The following is a 17,500-nucleotide window of genomic DNA, read 5'->3' as shown; positions in this document are numbered from 1 at the left end:
GACATTTCAACTTAATACTTTACCTCAGGAAAGTACAGTATCAGTGGCAGGTTTTTACAGCTACTTTTGATAGAGAATTATACAGCATAAAATAACTGTACATGAAGGATGAATGCTTTATTCCTAACTAACTTTGATAAATAAGGGAGTATTGGGCATTAACATGGCAGAATTCAAAATTATTTGGTACAGCCATGTTTTCAACTCCGACTGATTTTGCAATTAGTCCATACGGCATACATGCATTCAGAACATCTGAGCCCACTGACCCAAAATTCAAATATTTTATTTTATTAGCAAAAATGTTCCATGATAAAATAGTTTTCAGAAATTATTAATATTGGTTAGGTAACAATTTGTATTTTAGATCAGTTTTGCTTCAATAAAACAATGTCACAACTGGATTTCAATAAATCCTACTCTGACTAGCACTAACTATAGTGGAACTTTAGGATGATCAAAGTTTCTTTTTGAGCATGCTCACAGATTATACCTGCAGTATGTGAACTCTCTATTTATGCCCTGACTAATAACTCCAAAGCGTTACCATAAAGAAACAGACTCATCTTCACCTCCTGCAGGACAAGAAATACAGTACAGTAACCTTTACATCAAGGCTGCAATGTGTATGTGCTTATAGTGAGAAAGAGCAGGGGGTATAGCTCAGTGGTAGAGCATTCGACTGCAGATCGAGAGGTCCCTGGTTAAAATCTGGGTGCCCCCTATTACTTACTTTTAATGTATAGCATCACTTTGCAGTCTATACCTCGTTTGGGACTCAAGTAATGTAAAAACATACTCAAGTGGCAGTCAGGCAACAAAAAATGTTGACATTTCAACTTAATACTTTACCTCAGGAAAGTACAGTATCAGTGGCAGGTTTTTACAGCTACTTTTGATAGAGAATTATACAGCATAAAATAACTGTACATGAAGGATGAATGCTTTATTCCTAACTAACTTTGATAAATAAGGGAGTATTGGGCATTAACATGGCAGAATTCAAAATTATTTGGTACAGCCATGTTTTCAACTCCGACTGATTTTGCAATTAGTCCATAAGGCATACATGCATTCAGAACATCTGAGCCCACTGACCCAAAATTCAAATATTTTATTTTATTAGCAAAAATGTACCATGATAAAATAGTTTTCAGAAATTATTAATATTGGTTTGGTAACAATTTGTATTTTAGATCAGTTTTGCTTCCATAAAACAATGTCACAACTGGATTTCAATAAATCCTACTCTGACTAGCACTAACTATAGTGGAACTTTAGGATGATCAAAGTTTCTTTTTGAGCATGCTCACAGATTATACCTGCAGTATGTGAACTCTCTATTTATGCCCTGACTAATAACTCCAAAGCGTTACCATAAAGAAACAGACTCATCTTCACCTCCTGCAGGACAAGAAATACAGTACAGTAACCTTTACATCAAGGCTGCAATGTGTATGTGCTTATAGTGAGAAAGAGCAGGGGGTATATCTCAGTGGTAGAGCAATCGACTGCAGATCGAGAGGTCCCTGGTTCAAATCCGGGTGCCCCCTATTACTTACTTTTAATGTATAGCATCACTTTGCAGTCTATACCTCGTTTGGGACTCAAGTAATGTAAAAACATACTCAAGTGGCAGTCAGGCAACAAAAAATGTTGAAATGTCAACTTAATACTTTACCTCAGGAAAGTACAGTATCAGTGACAGGTTTTGACTGCTAATTTGATAGAGAATTATACAGGATAAAATCACTATACATGATGGATGAATGCTTTATTCCTAACTAACTTTGATAAATAAGGGAGTATTGGGCATTAACATGGCAGAATTACAATTTTTTTGGTGCAGCCATGTTTTGAACTCATACTGATTTTGCAATTAGTCCATAAGGCATACATGCATTCCGAACATCTGAGCCCACTGACCTAAAAATCAAATATTTGCTTTTATTGCCAAAATGTATCTCAATCAGTTAGTTTTCAGAAATTATTAATATTGGTTTAGTGACAATTTGTATTTTAGTTCTCTTTGGCTTCCATAAAACAATGTCACAACTGGATTTCAATATATACTACTCTGACTAGCACGAACAATAGAGGAGCTTTAGGATGATCAAAGTTTCTTTTTAAACATGCTCACAGATTATACCTACAGTATGTAAACTCTCTATTTATGCCCTGACTAATAACTCCAAACCTTTACCATAAAGAAACAGACTCATCTTCACCTCCTGCAGGACAAGAAATACAGTACAGTAACCTTTACATCAAGGCTGCAATGTGTATGGTCTTATAGTTAGAAAGACCAGGGGGTATAAATCATTTGTTGAGCATTCGAGTGCATGTCGAGAGGTCCCTGGTTCAAATCCAGGTGCCCCTATAATTTGCTTTTAATGTATAGCGTCCCTTTGCAGTCTATACCTCGTTTGGGACTCAAGTAATGTAAAAACATACTCAAGTGGCAGTCAGGCAACAAAAAATGTTGACATTTCAACTTAATACTTTACCTCAGGAAAGTACAGTATCAGTGGCAGGTTTTTACAGCTACTTTTGATAGAGAATTATACAGCATAAAATAACTGTACATGAAGGATGAATGCTTTATTCCTAACTAACTTTGATAAATAAGGGAGTATTGGGCATTAACATGGCAGAATTCAAAATGATTTGGTACAGCCATGTTTTCAACTCCGACTGATTTTGCAATTAGTCCATAAGGCATACATGCATTCAGAACATCTGAGCCCACTGACCCAAAATTCAAATATTTTATTTTATTAGCAAAAATGTACCATGATAAAATAGTTTTCAGAAATTATTAATATTGGTTTGGTAACAATTTGTATTTTAGATCAGTTTTGCTTCCATAAAACAATGTCACAACTGGATTTCAATAAATCCTACTGTGACTAGCACTAACTATAGTGGAACTTTAGGATGATCAAAGTTTCTTTTTGAGCATGCTCACAGATTATACCTGCAGTATGTGAACTCTCTATTTATGCCCTGACTAATAACTCCAAAGCGTTACCATAAAGAAACAGACTCATCTTCACCTCCCGCAGGACAAGAAATACAGTACAGTAACCTTTACATCAAGGCTGCAATGTGTATGTGCTTATAGCGAGAAAGAGCAGGGGGTATAGCTCAGTGGTAGAGCATTCGACTGCAGATCGAGAGGTCCCTGGTTCAAATCCGGGTGCCCCCTATTACTTACTTTTAATGTATAGCATCACTTTGCAGTCTATACCTCGTTTGGGACTCAAGTAATGTAAAAACATACTCAAGTGGCAGTCAGGCAACAAAAATGTTGACATTTCAACTTAATACTTTACCTCAGGAAAGTACAGTATCAGTGACTTGTTTTGACTGCTAATTTGATAGAGAATTATACAGGATAAAATCACTATACATGATGGATGAATGCTTTATTCCTAACTAACTTTGATAAATAAGGGAGTATTGGGCATTAACATGGCAGAATTACAATTTTTTTGGTGCAGCCATGTTTTGAACTCATACTGATTTTGCAATTAGTCCATAAGGCATACATGCATTCCGAACATCTGAGCCCACTGACCTAAAAATCAAATATTTGCTTTTATTGCCAAAATGTATCTCAATCAGTTAGTTTTCAGAAATTATTAATATTGGTTTAGTGACAATTTGTATTTTAGTTCTCTTTGGCTTCCATAAAACAATGTCACAACTGGATTTCAATATATACTACTCTGACTAGCACGAACAATAGTGGAGCTTTAGGATGATCAAAGTTTCTTTTTAAACATGCTCACAGATTATACCTACAGTATGTAAACTCTCTATTTATGCCCTGACTAATAAATCCAAACCTTTACCATAAAGAAACAGACTCATCTTCACCTCCTGCAGGACAAGAAATACAGTACAGTAACCTTTACATCAAGGCTGCAATGTGTATGGTCTTATAGTTAGAAAGACCAGGGGGTATAAATCAGTTGTTGAGCATTCGAGTGCATGTCGAGAGGTCCCTGGTTCAAATCCAGGTGCCCCTATAATTTGCTTTTAATGTATAGCGTCCCTTTGCAGTCTATACCTCGTTTGGGACTCAAGTAATGTAAAAACATACTCAAGTGGCAGTCAGGCAACAAAAAATGTTGACATTTCAACTTAATACTTTACCTCAGGAAAGTACAGTATCAGTGGCAGGTTTTTACAGCTACTTTTGATAGAGAATTATACAGCATAAAATAACTGTACATGAAGGATGAATGCTTTATTCCTAACTAACTTTGATAAATAAGGGAGTATTGGGCATTAACATGGCAGAATTCAAAATTATTTGGTACAGCCATGTTTTCAACTCAGACTGATTTTGCAATTAGTCCATAAGGCATACATGCATTCAGAACATCTGAGCCCACTGACCCAAAATTCAAATATTTTATTTTATTAGCAAAAATGTACCATGATAAAATAGTTTTCAGAAATTATTAATATTGGTTTGGTAACAATTTGTATTTTAGATCAGTTTTGCTTCCATAAAACAATGTCACAACTGGATTTCAATAAATCCTACTCTGACTAGCACTAACTATAGTGGAACTTTAGGATGATCAAAGTTTCTTTTTGAGCATGCTCACAGATTATACCTGCAGTATGTGAACTCTCTATTTATGCCCTGACTAATAACTCCAAAGCGTTACCATAAAGAAACAGACTCATCTTCACCTCCTGCAGGACAAGAAATACAGTACAGTAACCTTTACATCAAGGCTGCAATGTGTATGTGCTTATAGTGAGAAAGAGCAGGGGGTATAGCTCAGTGGTAGAGCATTCGACTGCAGATCGAGAGGTCCCTGGTTAAAATCTGGGTGCCCCCTATTACTTACTTTTAATGTATAGCATCACTTTGCAGTCTATACCTCGTTTGGGACTCAAGTAATGTAAAAACATACTCAAGTGGCAGTCAGGCAACAAAAAATGTTGACATTTCAACTTAATACTTTACCTCAGGAAAGTACAGTATCAGTGGCAGGTTTTTACAGCTACTTTTGATAGAGAATTATACAGCATAAAATAACTGTACATGAAGGATGAATGCTTTATTCCTAACTAACTTTGATAAATAAGGGAGTATTGGGCATTAACATGGCAGAATTCAAAATTATTTGGTACAGCCATGTTTTCAACTCCGACTGATTTTGCAATTAGTCCATAAGGCATACATGCATTCAGAACATCTGAGCCCACTGACCCAAAATTCAAATATTTTATTTTATTAGCAAAAATGTACCATGATAAAATAGTTTTCAGAAATTATTAATATTGGTTTGGTAACAATTTGTATTTTAGATCAGTTTTGCTTCCATAAAACAATGTCACAACTGGATTTCAATAAATCCTACTCTGACTAGCACTAACTATAGTGGAACTTTAGGATGATCAAAGTTTCTTTTTGAGCATGCTCACAGATTATACCTGCAGTATGTGAACTCTCTATTTATGCCCTGACTAATAACTCCAAAGCGTTACCATAAAGAAACAGACTCATCTTCACCTCCTGCAGGACAAGAAATACAGTACAGTAACCTTTACATCAAGGCTGCAATGTGTATGTGCTTATAGTGAGAAGAGCAGGGGGTATATCTCAGTGGTAGAGCAATCGACTGCAGATCGAGAGGTCCCTGGTTCAAATCCGGGTGCCCCCTATTACTTACTTTTAATGTATAGCATCACTTTGCAGTCTATACCTCGTTTGGGACTCAAGTAATGTAAAAACATACTCAAGTGGCAGTCAGGCAACAAAAAATGTTGAAATGTCAACTTAATACTTTACCTCAGGAAAGTACAGTATCAGTGACAGGTTTTGACTGCTAATTTGATAGAGAATTATACAGGATAAAATCACTATACATGATGGATGAATGCTTTATTCCTAACTAACTTTGATAAATAAGGGAGTATTGGGCATTAACATGGCAGAATTACAATTTTTTTGGTGCAGCCATGTTTTGAACTCATACTGATTTTGCAATTAGTCCATAAGGCATACATGCATTCCGAACATCTGAGCCCACTGACCTAAAAATCAAATATTTGCTTTTATTGCCAAAATGTATCTCAATCAGTTAGTTTTCAGAAATTATTAATATTGGTTTAGTGACAATTTGTATTTTAGTTCTCTTTGGCTTCCATAAAACAATGTCACAACTGGATTTCAATATATACTACTCTGACTAGCACGAACAATAGAGGAGCTTTAGGATGATCAATGTTTCTTTTTAAACATGCTCACAGATTATACCTACAGTATGTAAACTCTCTATTTATGCCCTGACTAATAACTCCAAACCTTTACCATAAAGAAACAGACTCATCTTCACCTCCTGCAGGACAAGAAATACAGTACAGTAACCTTTACATCAAGGCTGCAATGTGTATGGTCTTATAGTTAGAAAGACCAGGGGGTATAAATCATTTGTTGAGCATTCGAGTGCATGTCGAGAGGTCCCTGGTTCAAATCCAGGTGCCCCTATAATTTGCTTTTAATGTATAGCGTCCCTTTGCAGTCTATACCTCGTTTGGGACTCAAGTAATGTAAAAACATACTCAAGTGGCAGTCAGGCAACAAAAAATGTTGACATTTCAACTTAATACTTTACCTCAGGAAAGTACAGTATCAGTGGCAGGTTTTTACAGCTACTTTTGATAGAGAATTATACAGCATAAAATAACTGTACATGAAGGATGAATGCTTTATTCCTAACTAACTTTGATAAATAAGGGAGTATTGGGCATTAACATGGCAGAATTCAAAATGATTTGGTACAGCCATGTTTTCAACTCCGACTGATTTTGCAATTAGTCCATAAGGCATACATGCATTCAGAACATCTGAGCCCACTGACCCAAAATTCAAATATTTTATTTTATTAGCAAAAATGTACCATGATAAAATAGTTTTCAGAAATTATTAATATTGGTTTGGTAACAATTTGTATTTTAGATCAGTTTTGCTTCCATAAAACAATGTCACAACTGGATTTCAATAAATCCTACTGTGACTAGCACTAACTATAGTGGAACTTTAGGATGATCAAAGTTTCTTTTTGAGCATGCTCACAGATTATACCTGCAGTATGTGAACTCTCTATTTATGCCCTGACTAATAACTCCAAAGCGTTACCATAAAGAAACAGACTCATCTTCACCTCCCGCAGGACAAGAAATACAGTACAGTAACCTTTACATCAAGGCTGCAATGTGTATGTGCTTATAGCGAGAAAGAGCAGGGGGTATAGCTCAGTGGTAGAGCATTCGACTGCAGATTGAGAGGTCCCTGGTTCAAATCCGGGTGCCCCCTATTACTTACTTTTAATGTATAGCATCACTTTGCAGTCTATACCTCGTTTGGGACTCAAGTAATGTAAAAACATACTCAAGTGGCAGTCAGGCAACAAAAATGTTGACATTTCAACTTAATACTTTACCTCAGGAAAGTACAGTATCAGTGGCAGGTTTTTACAGCTACTTTTGATAGAGAATTATACAGCATAAAATAACTGTACATGAAGGATGAATGCTTTATTCCTAACTAACTTTGATAAATAAGGGAGTATTGGGCATTAACATGGCAGAATTCAAAATTATTTGGTACAGCCATGTTTTCAACTCCGACTGATTTTGCAATTAGTCCATAAGGCATACATGCATTCAGAACATCTGAGCCCACTGACCCAAAATTCAAATATTTTATTTTATTAGCAAAAATGTACCATGATAAAATAGTTTTCAGAAATTATTAATATTGGTTTGGTAACAATTTGTATTTTAGATCAGTTTTGCTTCCATAAAACAATGTCACAACTGGATTTCAATAAATCCTACTCTGACTAGCACTAACTATAGTGGAACTTTAGGATGATCAAAGTTTCTTTTTGAGCATGCTCACAGATTATACCTGCAGTATGTGAACTCTCTATTTATGCCCTGACTAATAACTCCAAAGCGTTACCATAAAGAAACAGACTTATCTTCACCTCCTGCAGGACAAGAAATACAGTACAGTAACCTTTACATCAAGGCTGCAATGTGTATGTGCTTATAGTGAGAAAGAGCAGGGGGTATATCTCAGTGGTAGAGCAATCGACTGCAGATCGAGAGGACCCTGGTTCAAATCCGGGTGCCCCCTATTACTTACTTTTAATGTATAGCATCACTTTGCAGTTTATACCTCGTTTGGGACTCAAGTAATGTAAAAACATACTCAAGTGGCAGTCAGGCAACAAAAAATGTTGAAATGTCAACTTAATACTTTACCTCAGGAAAGTACAGTATCAGTGACTTGTTTTGACTGCTAATTTGATAGAGAATTATACAGGATAAAATCACTATACATGATGGATGAATGCTTTATTCCTAACTAACTTTGATAAATAAGGGAGTATTGGGCATTAACATGGCAGAATTACAATTTTTTTTGGTGCAGCCATGTTTTGAACTCATACTGATTTTGCAATTAGTCCATAAGGCATACATGCATTCCGAACATCTGAGCCCACTGACCTAAAAATCAAATATTTGCTTTTATTGCCAAAATGTATCTCAATCAGTTAGTTTTCAGAAATTATTAATATTGGTTTAGTGACAATTTGTATTTTAGTTCTCTTTGGCTTCCATAAAACAACGTCACAACTGGATTTCAATATATACTACTCTGACTAGCACGAACAATAGTGGAGCTTTAGGATGATCAAAGTTTCTTTTTAAACATGCTCACAGATTATACCTACAGTATGTAAACTCTCTATTTATGCCCTGACTAATAACTCCAAACCTTTACCATAAAGAAACAGACTCATCTTCACCTCCTGCAGGACAAGAAATACAGTACAGTAACCTTTACATCAAGGCTGCAATGTGTATGGTCTTATAGTTAGAAAGACCAGGGGGTATAAATCAGTTGTTGAGCATTCGAGTGCATGTCGAGAGGTCCCTGGTTCAAATCCAGGTGCCCCTATAATTTGCTTTTAATATATAGCGTCCCTTTGCAGTCTATACCTCGTTTGGGACTCAAGTAATGTAAAAACATACTCAAGTGGCAGTCAGGCAACAAAAAATGTTGACATTTCAACTTAATACTTTACCTCAGGAAAGTACAGTATCAGTGGCAGGTTTTTACAGCTACTTTTGATAGAGAATTATACAGCATAAAATAACTGTACATGAAGGATGAATGCTTTATTCCTAACTAACTTTGATAAATAAGGGAGTATTGTGCATTAACATGGCAGAATTCAAAATTATTTGGTACAGCCATGTTTTCAACTCCGACTGATTTTGCAATTAGTCCATAAGGCATACATGCATTCAGAACATCTGAGCCCACTGACCCAAAATTCAAATATTTTATTTTCTTAGCAAAAATGTACCATGATAAAATAGTTTTCAGAAATTATTAATATTGATTTGGTAACAATTTGTATTTTAGATCAGTTTTGCTTCCATAAAACAATGTCACAACTGGATTTCAATAAATCCTACTCTGACTAGCACTAACTATAGTGGAACTTTAGGATGATCAAAGTTTCTTTTTGAGCATGCTCACAGATTATACCTGCAGTATGTGAACTCTCTATTTATGCCCTGACTAATAACTCCAAAGCGTTACCATAAAGAAACAGACTCATCTTCACCTCCTGCAGGACAAGAAATACAGTACAGTAACCTTTACATCAAGGCTGCAATGTGTATGTGCTTATAGTGAGAAAGAGCAGGGGGTATAGCTCAGTGGTAGAGCATTCGACTGCAGATCGAGAGGTCCCTGGTTCAAATCCGGGTGCCCCCTATTACTTACTTTTAATGTATAGCATCACTTTGCAGTCTATACCTCGTTTGGGACTCAAGTAATGTAAAAACATACTCAAGTGGCAGTCAGGCAACAAAAAATTTTGAAATGTCAACTTAATACTTTACCTCAGGAAAGTACAGTATCAGTGGCAGGTATTGACTGCTAATTTGATAGAGAATTATACAGGATAAAATCACTATACGTGAAGGATGAATGCTTTATTCCTAACTAACTTTGATAAATAAGGGAGTATTGGGCATTTACATGGCAGAATTACAATTTTTTTGGTGCAGCCATGTTTTGAACTCATACTGATTTTGCAATTAGTCCATAAGGCATACATGCATTCCGAACATCTGAGCCCACTGACCTAAAAATCAAATATTTGATTTTATTGCCAAAATGTATCTCAATCAGTTAGTTTTCAGAAATTATTAATATTGGTTTTTGTGACAATTTGTATTTTAGTTCTCTTTGGCTTCCATAAAACAATGTCACAACTGGATTTCAATATATACTACTCTGACTAGCACGAACAATAGTGGAGCTTTAGGATGATCAAAGTTTCTTTTTAAACATGCTCACAGATAATACCTACAGTATGTAAACTCTCTATTTATGCCCTGACTAATAACTCCAAACCTTTACCATAAAGAAACAGACTCATCTTCACCTCCTGCAGGACAAGAAATACAGTACAGTAACCTTTACATCAAGGCTGCAATATGTATGGTCTTATAGTTAGAAAGACCAGGGGGTATAAATCAGTTGTTGAGCATTCGAGTGCATGTCGAGAGGTCCCTGGTTCAAATCCAGGTGCCCCTATAATTTGCTTTTAATGTATAGCGTCCCTTTGCAGTCTATACCTTGTTTGGGACTCAAGTAATGTAAAAACATACTCAAGTGGCAGTCAGGCAACAAAAAATGTTGACATTTCAACTTAATACTTTACCTCAGGAAAGTACAGTATCAGTGGCAGGTTTTTACAGCTACTTTTGATAAAGAATTATACAGCATAAAATAACTGTACATGAAGGATGAATGCTTTATTCCTAACTAACTTTGATAAATAAGGGAGTATTGGGCATTAACATGGCAGAATTCAAAATTATTTGGTACAGCCATGTTTTCAACTCCGACTGATTTTGCAATTAGTCCATAAGGCATACATGCATTCAGAACATCTGAGCCCACTGACCCAAAATTCAAATATTTTATTTTATTAGCAAAAATGTACCATGATAAAATAGTTTTCAGAAATTATTAATATTGGTTTGGTAACAATTTGTATTTTAGATCAGTTTTGCTTCCATAAAACAATGTCACAACTGGATTTCAATAAATCCTACTCTGACTAGCACTAACTATAGTGGAACTTTAGGATGATCAAAGTTTCTTTTTGAGCATGCTCACAGATTATACCTGCAGTATGTGAACTCTCTATTTATGCCCTGACTAATAACTCCAAAGCGTTACCATAAAGAAACAGACTCATCTTCACCTCCTGCAGGACAAGAAATACAGTACAGTAACCTTTACATCAAGGCTGCAATGTGTATGTGCTTATAGTGAGAAAGAGCAGGGGGTATATCTCAGTGGTAGAGCATTCGACTGCAGATCGAGAGGTCCCTGGTTCAAATCCGGGTGCCCCCTATTACTTACTTTTAATGTATAGCATCACTTTGCAGTCTATACCTCGTTTGGGACTCAAGTAATGTAAAAACATACTCAAGTGGCAGTCAGGCAACAAAAAATGTTGACATTTCAACTTAATACTTTACCTCAGGAAAGTACAGTATCAGTGGCAGTTTTTTACAGCTACTTTTGATAGAGAATTATACAGCATAAAATAACTGTACATGAAGGATGAATGCTTTATTCCTAACTAACTTTGATAAATAAGGGAGTATTGGGCATTAACATGGCAGAATTCAAAATTATTTGGTACAGCCATGTTTTCAACTCCGACTGATTTTGCAATTAGTCCATAAGGCATACATGCATTCAGAACATCTGAGCCAACTGACCCAAAATTCAAATATTTTATTTTATTAGCAAAAATGTACCATGATAAAATAGTTTTCAGAAATTATTAATATTGGTTTGGTAACAATTTGTATTTTAGATCAGTTTTGCTTCCATAAAACAATGTCACAACTGGATTTCAATAAATCCTACTCTGACTAGCACTAACTATAGTGGAACTTTAGGATGATCAAAGTTTCTTTTTGAGCATGCTCACAGATTATACCTGCAGTATGTGAACTCTCTATTTATGCCCTGACTAATAACTCCAAAGCGTTACCATAAAGAAACAGACTCATCTTCACCTCCTGCAGGACAAGAAATACAGTACAGTAACCTTTACATCAAGGCTGCAATGTGTATGTGCTTATAGTGAGAAAGAGCAGGGGGTATATCTTAGTGGTAGAGCATTCGACTGCAGATCGAGAGGTCCCTGGTTCAAATCCGGGTGCCCCCTATTACTTACTTTTAATGTATAGCATCACTTTGCAGTCTATACCTCGTTTGGGACTCAAGTAATGTAAAAACATACTCAAGTGGCAGTCAGGCAACAAAAAATTTTGACATTTCAACTTAATACTTTACCTCAGGAAAGTACAGTATCAGTGGCAGTTTTTTACAGCTACTTTTGATAGAGAATTATACAGCATAAAATAACTGTACATGAAGGATGAATGCTTTATTCCTAACTAACTTTGATAAATAAGGGAGTATTGGGCATTAACATGGCAGAATTCAAAATTATTTGGTACAGCCATGTTTTCAACTCCGACTGATTTTGCAATTAGTCCATAAGGCATACATGCATTCAGAACATCTGAGCCCACTGACCCAAAATTCAAATATTTTATTTTATTAGCAAAAATGTACCATGATAAAATAGTTTTCAGAAATTATTAATATTGGTTTGGTAACAATTTGTATTTTAGATCAGTTTTGCCTCCATAAAACAATGTCACAACTGGATTTCAATAAATCCTACTCTGACTAGCACTAACTATAGTGGAACTTTAGGATGATCAAAGTTTCTTTTTGAGCATGCTCACAGATTATACCTGCAGTATGTGAACTCTCTATTTATGCCCTGAGTAATAACTCCAAAGTGTTACCATAAAGAAACAGACTCATCTTCACCTCCTGCAGGACAAGAAATTAGAGATGAGCGGGTTCGGTTTCTCTGAATCCGAACCCGCACGAACTTCATGTTTTTTTCACGGGTCCGAGCAGACTCGGATCCTCCCGCCTTGCTCGGTTAACCCGAGCGCGCCCGAACGTCATCATGACGCTGTCGGATTCTCGCGAGACTCGGATTCTATATAAGGAGCCGCGCGTCACCGCCATTTTCACACGTGCATTGAGATTGATAGGGAGAGGACGTGGCTGGCGTCCTCTCCATTTAGATTAGGGTTGAGAGAGAGAGAGAGAGATTGACCTGAGGCTGTGATACTGTAGAAGAGAGTGCAGAGTTTAGTGACTGACGACCACAGTGACCACCAGACAGTGCAGTTGTTTGTTTTATTTAATATATCCGTTCTCTGCCTGAAAAAAACGATACACACAGTGACTCAGTCACATACCATATCTGTGTGCACTGCTCAGCCCAGTGTGCTGCATCAATGTATATATATATCTGACTGTGCTCAGCTCACACAGCTTATAATTGTGGGGGAGACTGGGGAGCACTGCAGTGCCAGTTATAGGTTATAGCAGGAGCCAGGAGTACATAATATTATATTAAAATTAAACAGTGCACACTTTTGCTGCAGGAGTGCCACTGCCAGTGTGACTAGTGACCAGTGACCTGACCACCAGTATATATAATATTAGTAGTATACTATCTCTTTATCAACCAGTCTATATTAGCAGCAGACACAGTACAGTGCGGTAGTTCACGGCTGTGGCTACCTCTGTGTCGGCACTCGGCAGCCCGTCCATAATTGTATATACCACCTAACCGTGGTTTTTTTTTCTTTCTTTATAGTCATACTAGTTACGAGTATACTATCTCTTTATCAACCAGTCTATATTAGCAGCAGACACAGTACAGTGCGGTAGTTCACGGCTGTGGCTACCTCTGTGTCGGCACTCGGCAGCCCGTCCATAATTGTATATACCACCTAACCGTGGTTTTTTTTTCTTTCTTTATACATACATACTAGTTACGAGTATACTATCTCTTTATCAACCAGTCTATATTAGCAGCAGACACAGTACAGTGCGGTAGTTCACGGCTGTGGCTACCTCTGTGTCGGCACTCGGCAGCCCGTCCATAATTGTATATACCACCTAACCGTGGTTTTTTTTCTTTCTTTATACATACATACTAGTTACGAGTATACTATCTCTTTATCAACCAGTCTATATATTAGCAGCAGACACAGTACAGTGCGGTAGTTCACGGCTGTGGCTACCTCTGTGTCGGCACTCGGCAGCCCGTCCATAATTGTATATACCACCTAACCGTGGTTTTTTTTTCTTTCTTTATACATACATACTAGTTACGAGTATACTATCTCTTTATCAACCAGTCTATATTAGCAGCAGACACAGTACAGTGCGGTAGTTCACGGCTGTGGCTACCTCTGTGTCGGCACTCGGCAGCCCGTCCATAATTGTATATACCACCTAACCGTGGTTTTTTTTTCTTTCTTTATACATACATACTAGTTACGAGTATACTATCTCTTTATCAACCAGTCTATATATTAGCAGCAGACACAGTACAGTGCGGAAGTTCACGGCTGTGGCTACCTCTGTGTCGGCACTCGGCAGCCCGTCCATAATTGTATATACCACCTAACCGTGGTTTTTTTTTCTTTCTTTATACATACATACTAGTTACGAGTATACTATCTCTTTATCAACCAGTCTATATTAGCAGCAGACACAGTACAGTGCGGTAGTTCACGGCTGTGGCTACCTCTGTGTCGGCACTCGGCAGCCCGTCCATAATTGTATATACCACCTAACCGTGGTTTTTTTTTTCTTTCTTTATACATACATACTAGTTACGAGTATACTATCTCTTTATCAACCAGTCTATATATTAGCAGCAGACACTGTACAGTGCGGTAGTTCATGGCTGTGGCTACCTCTGTGTCGGCACTCGGCAGCCCGTCCATAATTGTATATACCACCTAACCGTGGTTACGATTACGGAGTCACATGTCGTCTACTGTCACTGCATATGATTCTCTCCCCATTGAAAGAATGGTGGAGGATTATATGAGTGACCGCATCCAAGTAGGCACGTCACACAGTCCGTACTTATACTGGCAGGAAAAAGAGGCAATTTGGAGGCCCTTGCACAAACTGGCTTTATTCTACCTAAGTTGCCCTCCCACAAGTGTGTACTCCGAAAGAGTGTTTAGTGCCGCCGCTCACCTTGTCAGCAATCGGCGTACGAGGTTACATCCAGAAAATGTGGAGAAGATGATGTTCATTAAAATGAATTATAATCAATTCCTCCGTGGAGACATTGACCAGCAGCAATTGCCTCCACAAAGTACACAGGGAGCTGAGATGGTGGATTCCAGTGGGGACGAATTGATAATCTGTGAGGAGGGGGATGTACACGGTGATATATCGGAGGATGATGATGAGGTGGACATCTTGCCTCTGTAGAGCCAGTTTGTGCAAGGAGAGATTAATTGCTTCTTTTTTGGTGGGGGTCCAAACCAACCCGTCATATCAGTCACAGTCGTGTGGCAGACCCTGTCACTGAAATGATGGGTTGGTTAAAGTGTGCATGTCCTGTTTATACAACATAAGGGTGGGTGGGAGGGCCCAAGGACAATTCCATCTTGCACCTCTTTTTTCTTTTCTTTTTCTTTGCATCATGTGCTGTTTGGGGAGGGTTTTTTGGAAGGGACATCCTGCGTGACACTGCAGTGCCACTCCTAGATGGGCCCGGTGTTTGTGTCGGCTACTAGGGTCGCTTATCTTACTCACACAGCTACCTCATTGCGCCTCTTTTTTTCTTTGCGTCATGTGCTGTTTGGGGAGGGTTTTTTGGAAGGGACATCCTGCGTGACACTGCAGTGACACTCCTAGATGGGCCCGGTGTTTGTGTCGGCCACTAGGGTCGCTTATCTTACTCACACAGCTACCTCATTGCGCCTCTTTTTTTCTTTGCGTCATGTGCTGTTTGGGGAGGGTTTTTTGGAAGGGACATCCTGCGTGACACTGCAGTGCCACTCCTAGATGGGCCCGGTGTTTGTGTCGGCCACTAGGGTCGCTTATCTTACTCACACAGCGACCTCGGTGCAAATTTTAGGACTAAAAATAATATTGTGAGGTGTGAGGTATTCAGAATAGACTGAAAATGAGTGGAAATTATGGTTTTTGAGGTTAATAATACTTTGGGATCAAAATGACCGCCAAATTCTATGATTTAAGCTGTTTTTTAGGTTTTTTGGAAAAAAACACCCGAATCCAAAACACACCCGAATCCGACAAAAAAAATTCGGTGAGGTTTTGCCAAAACGCGGTCGAACCCAAAACACGGCCGCGGAACCGAGCCCAAAACCAAAACACAAAACCCGAAAAATTTCCGGCGCTCATCTCTACAAGAAATACAGTACAGTAACCTTTACATCAAGGCTGCAATGTGTATGTGCTTATAGTGAGAAAGAGCAGGGGGTATAGCTCAGTGGTAGAGCATTCGACTGCAGATCGAGAGGTCCCTGGTTCAAATCCGGGTGCCCCCTATTACTTGCTTTCAATGTATAGCATCACTTTGCAGTCTATACCTCGTTTGGGACTCAAGTAATGTAAAAACATACTCAAGTGTCAGTCAGGCAACAAAAAATGTTGAAATGTCAACTTAATACTTTACCTCAGGAAAGTACAGTATCAGTGGCAGGTTTTGACTGCTAATTTGATAGAGAATTATACAGGATAAAATCACTATACATGAAGGATGAATGCTTTATTCCTAAGTAACTTTGATAAATAAGGGAGTATTGGGCATTTACATGGCAGAATTAAAATTTTTTTGGTGCAGCCATGTTTTGAACTCATACTGATTTTGCAATTAGTCCATAAGGCATACATGCATTCCGAACATCTGAGCCCACTGACCTAAAAATCAAATATTTGATTTTATTGCCAAAATGTATCTCAATCAGTTAGTTTTCAGAAATTATTAATATTGGTTTAGTGACAATTTGTATTTTAGTTCTCTTTGGCTTCCATAAAACAATGTCACAACTGGATTTCAATATATACTACTCTGACTAGCACGAACAATAGTGGAGCTTTAGGATGATCAAAGTTTCTTTTTAAACATGATCACAGATTATACCTACAGTATGTAAACTCTCTATTTATGCCCTGACTAATAACTCCAAACTTTTACCATAAAGAAACAGACTCATCTTCACCTCCTGCAGGACAAGAAATACAGTACAGTAACCTTTACATCAAGGCTGCAATGTGTATGGTCTTATAGTTAGAAAGACCAGGGGGTATAAATCAGTTGTTGAGCATTCGAGTGCATGTCGAGAGGTCCCTGGTTCAAATCCAGGTGCCCCTATAATTTGCTTTTAATGTATAGCGTCCCTTTGCAGTCTATACCTCGTTTGGGACTCAAGTAATGTAAAAACATACTCAAGTGGCAGTCAGGCAACAAAAAATGTTGAC

At 37.7% G+C, this 17,500-nt stretch overlaps 11 non-coding genes across 11 annotated transcripts; all 11 read left to right on the top strand.

Moving 5' to 3' along the window:
* The first annotated feature begins 652 nt into the window (after window positions 1-652).
* Window positions 653-724, top strand: TRNAC-GCA (transfer RNA cysteine (anticodon GCA)). Its single transcript has one exon. It is a non-coding gene; the product is annotated as a tRNA-Cys (tRNA).
* Window positions 725-1,481: 757 nt separating this feature from the next.
* On the top strand, window positions 1,482-1,553 carry TRNAC-GCA (transfer RNA cysteine (anticodon GCA)). Its single transcript has one exon. It is a non-coding gene; the product is annotated as a tRNA-Cys (tRNA).
* A 1,583-nt stretch (window positions 1,554-3,136) lies between these two features.
* On the top strand, window positions 3,137-3,208 carry TRNAC-GCA (transfer RNA cysteine (anticodon GCA)). The gene has a single exon. It is a non-coding gene; the product is annotated as a tRNA-Cys (tRNA).
* Window positions 3,209-4,790: 1,582 nt separating this feature from the next.
* On the top strand, window positions 4,791-4,862 carry TRNAC-GCA (transfer RNA cysteine (anticodon GCA)). The gene has a single exon. It is a non-coding gene; the product is annotated as a tRNA-Cys (tRNA).
* A 756-nt stretch (window positions 4,863-5,618) lies between these two features.
* TRNAC-GCA (transfer RNA cysteine (anticodon GCA)) lies at window positions 5,619-5,690 on the top strand. The gene has a single exon. It is a non-coding gene; the product is annotated as a tRNA-Cys (tRNA).
* A 1,583-nt stretch (window positions 5,691-7,273) lies between these two features.
* Window positions 7,274-7,345, top strand: TRNAC-GCA (transfer RNA cysteine (anticodon GCA)). Its single transcript has one exon. It is a non-coding gene; the product is annotated as a tRNA-Cys (tRNA).
* Window positions 7,346-8,101: 756 nt separating this feature from the next.
* Window positions 8,102-8,173, top strand: TRNAC-GCA (transfer RNA cysteine (anticodon GCA)). Its single transcript has one exon. It is a non-coding gene; the product is annotated as a tRNA-Cys (tRNA).
* A 1,584-nt stretch (window positions 8,174-9,757) lies between these two features.
* On the top strand, window positions 9,758-9,829 carry TRNAC-GCA (transfer RNA cysteine (anticodon GCA)). Its single transcript has one exon. It is a non-coding gene; the product is annotated as a tRNA-Cys (tRNA).
* A 1,584-nt stretch (window positions 9,830-11,413) lies between these two features.
* On the top strand, window positions 11,414-11,485 carry TRNAC-GCA (transfer RNA cysteine (anticodon GCA)). Its single transcript has one exon. It is a non-coding gene; the product is annotated as a tRNA-Cys (tRNA).
* Window positions 11,486-12,242: 757 nt separating this feature from the next.
* TRNAC-GCA (transfer RNA cysteine (anticodon GCA)) lies at window positions 12,243-12,314 on the top strand. Its single transcript has one exon. It is a non-coding gene; the product is annotated as a tRNA-Cys (tRNA).
* A 4,180-nt stretch (window positions 12,315-16,494) lies between these two features.
* Window positions 16,495-16,566, top strand: TRNAC-GCA (transfer RNA cysteine (anticodon GCA)). Its single transcript has one exon. It is a non-coding gene; the product is annotated as a tRNA-Cys (tRNA).
* Window positions 16,567-17,500: the final 934 nt, after the last annotated feature.

The sequence above is a fragment of the Pseudophryne corroboree genome, chromosome 1, assembly GCF_028390025.1.
Source record: "Pseudophryne corroboree isolate aPseCor3 chromosome 1, aPseCor3.hap2, whole genome shotgun sequence".
In the NCBI taxonomy this organism is placed as follows: domain Eukaryota; kingdom Metazoa; phylum Chordata; class Amphibia; order Anura; family Myobatrachidae; genus Pseudophryne; species Pseudophryne corroboree.
The sequence above is the reverse complement of the archived record's forward strand: the minus strand, read 5'-3'. Positions and strand labels throughout refer to the sequence as shown.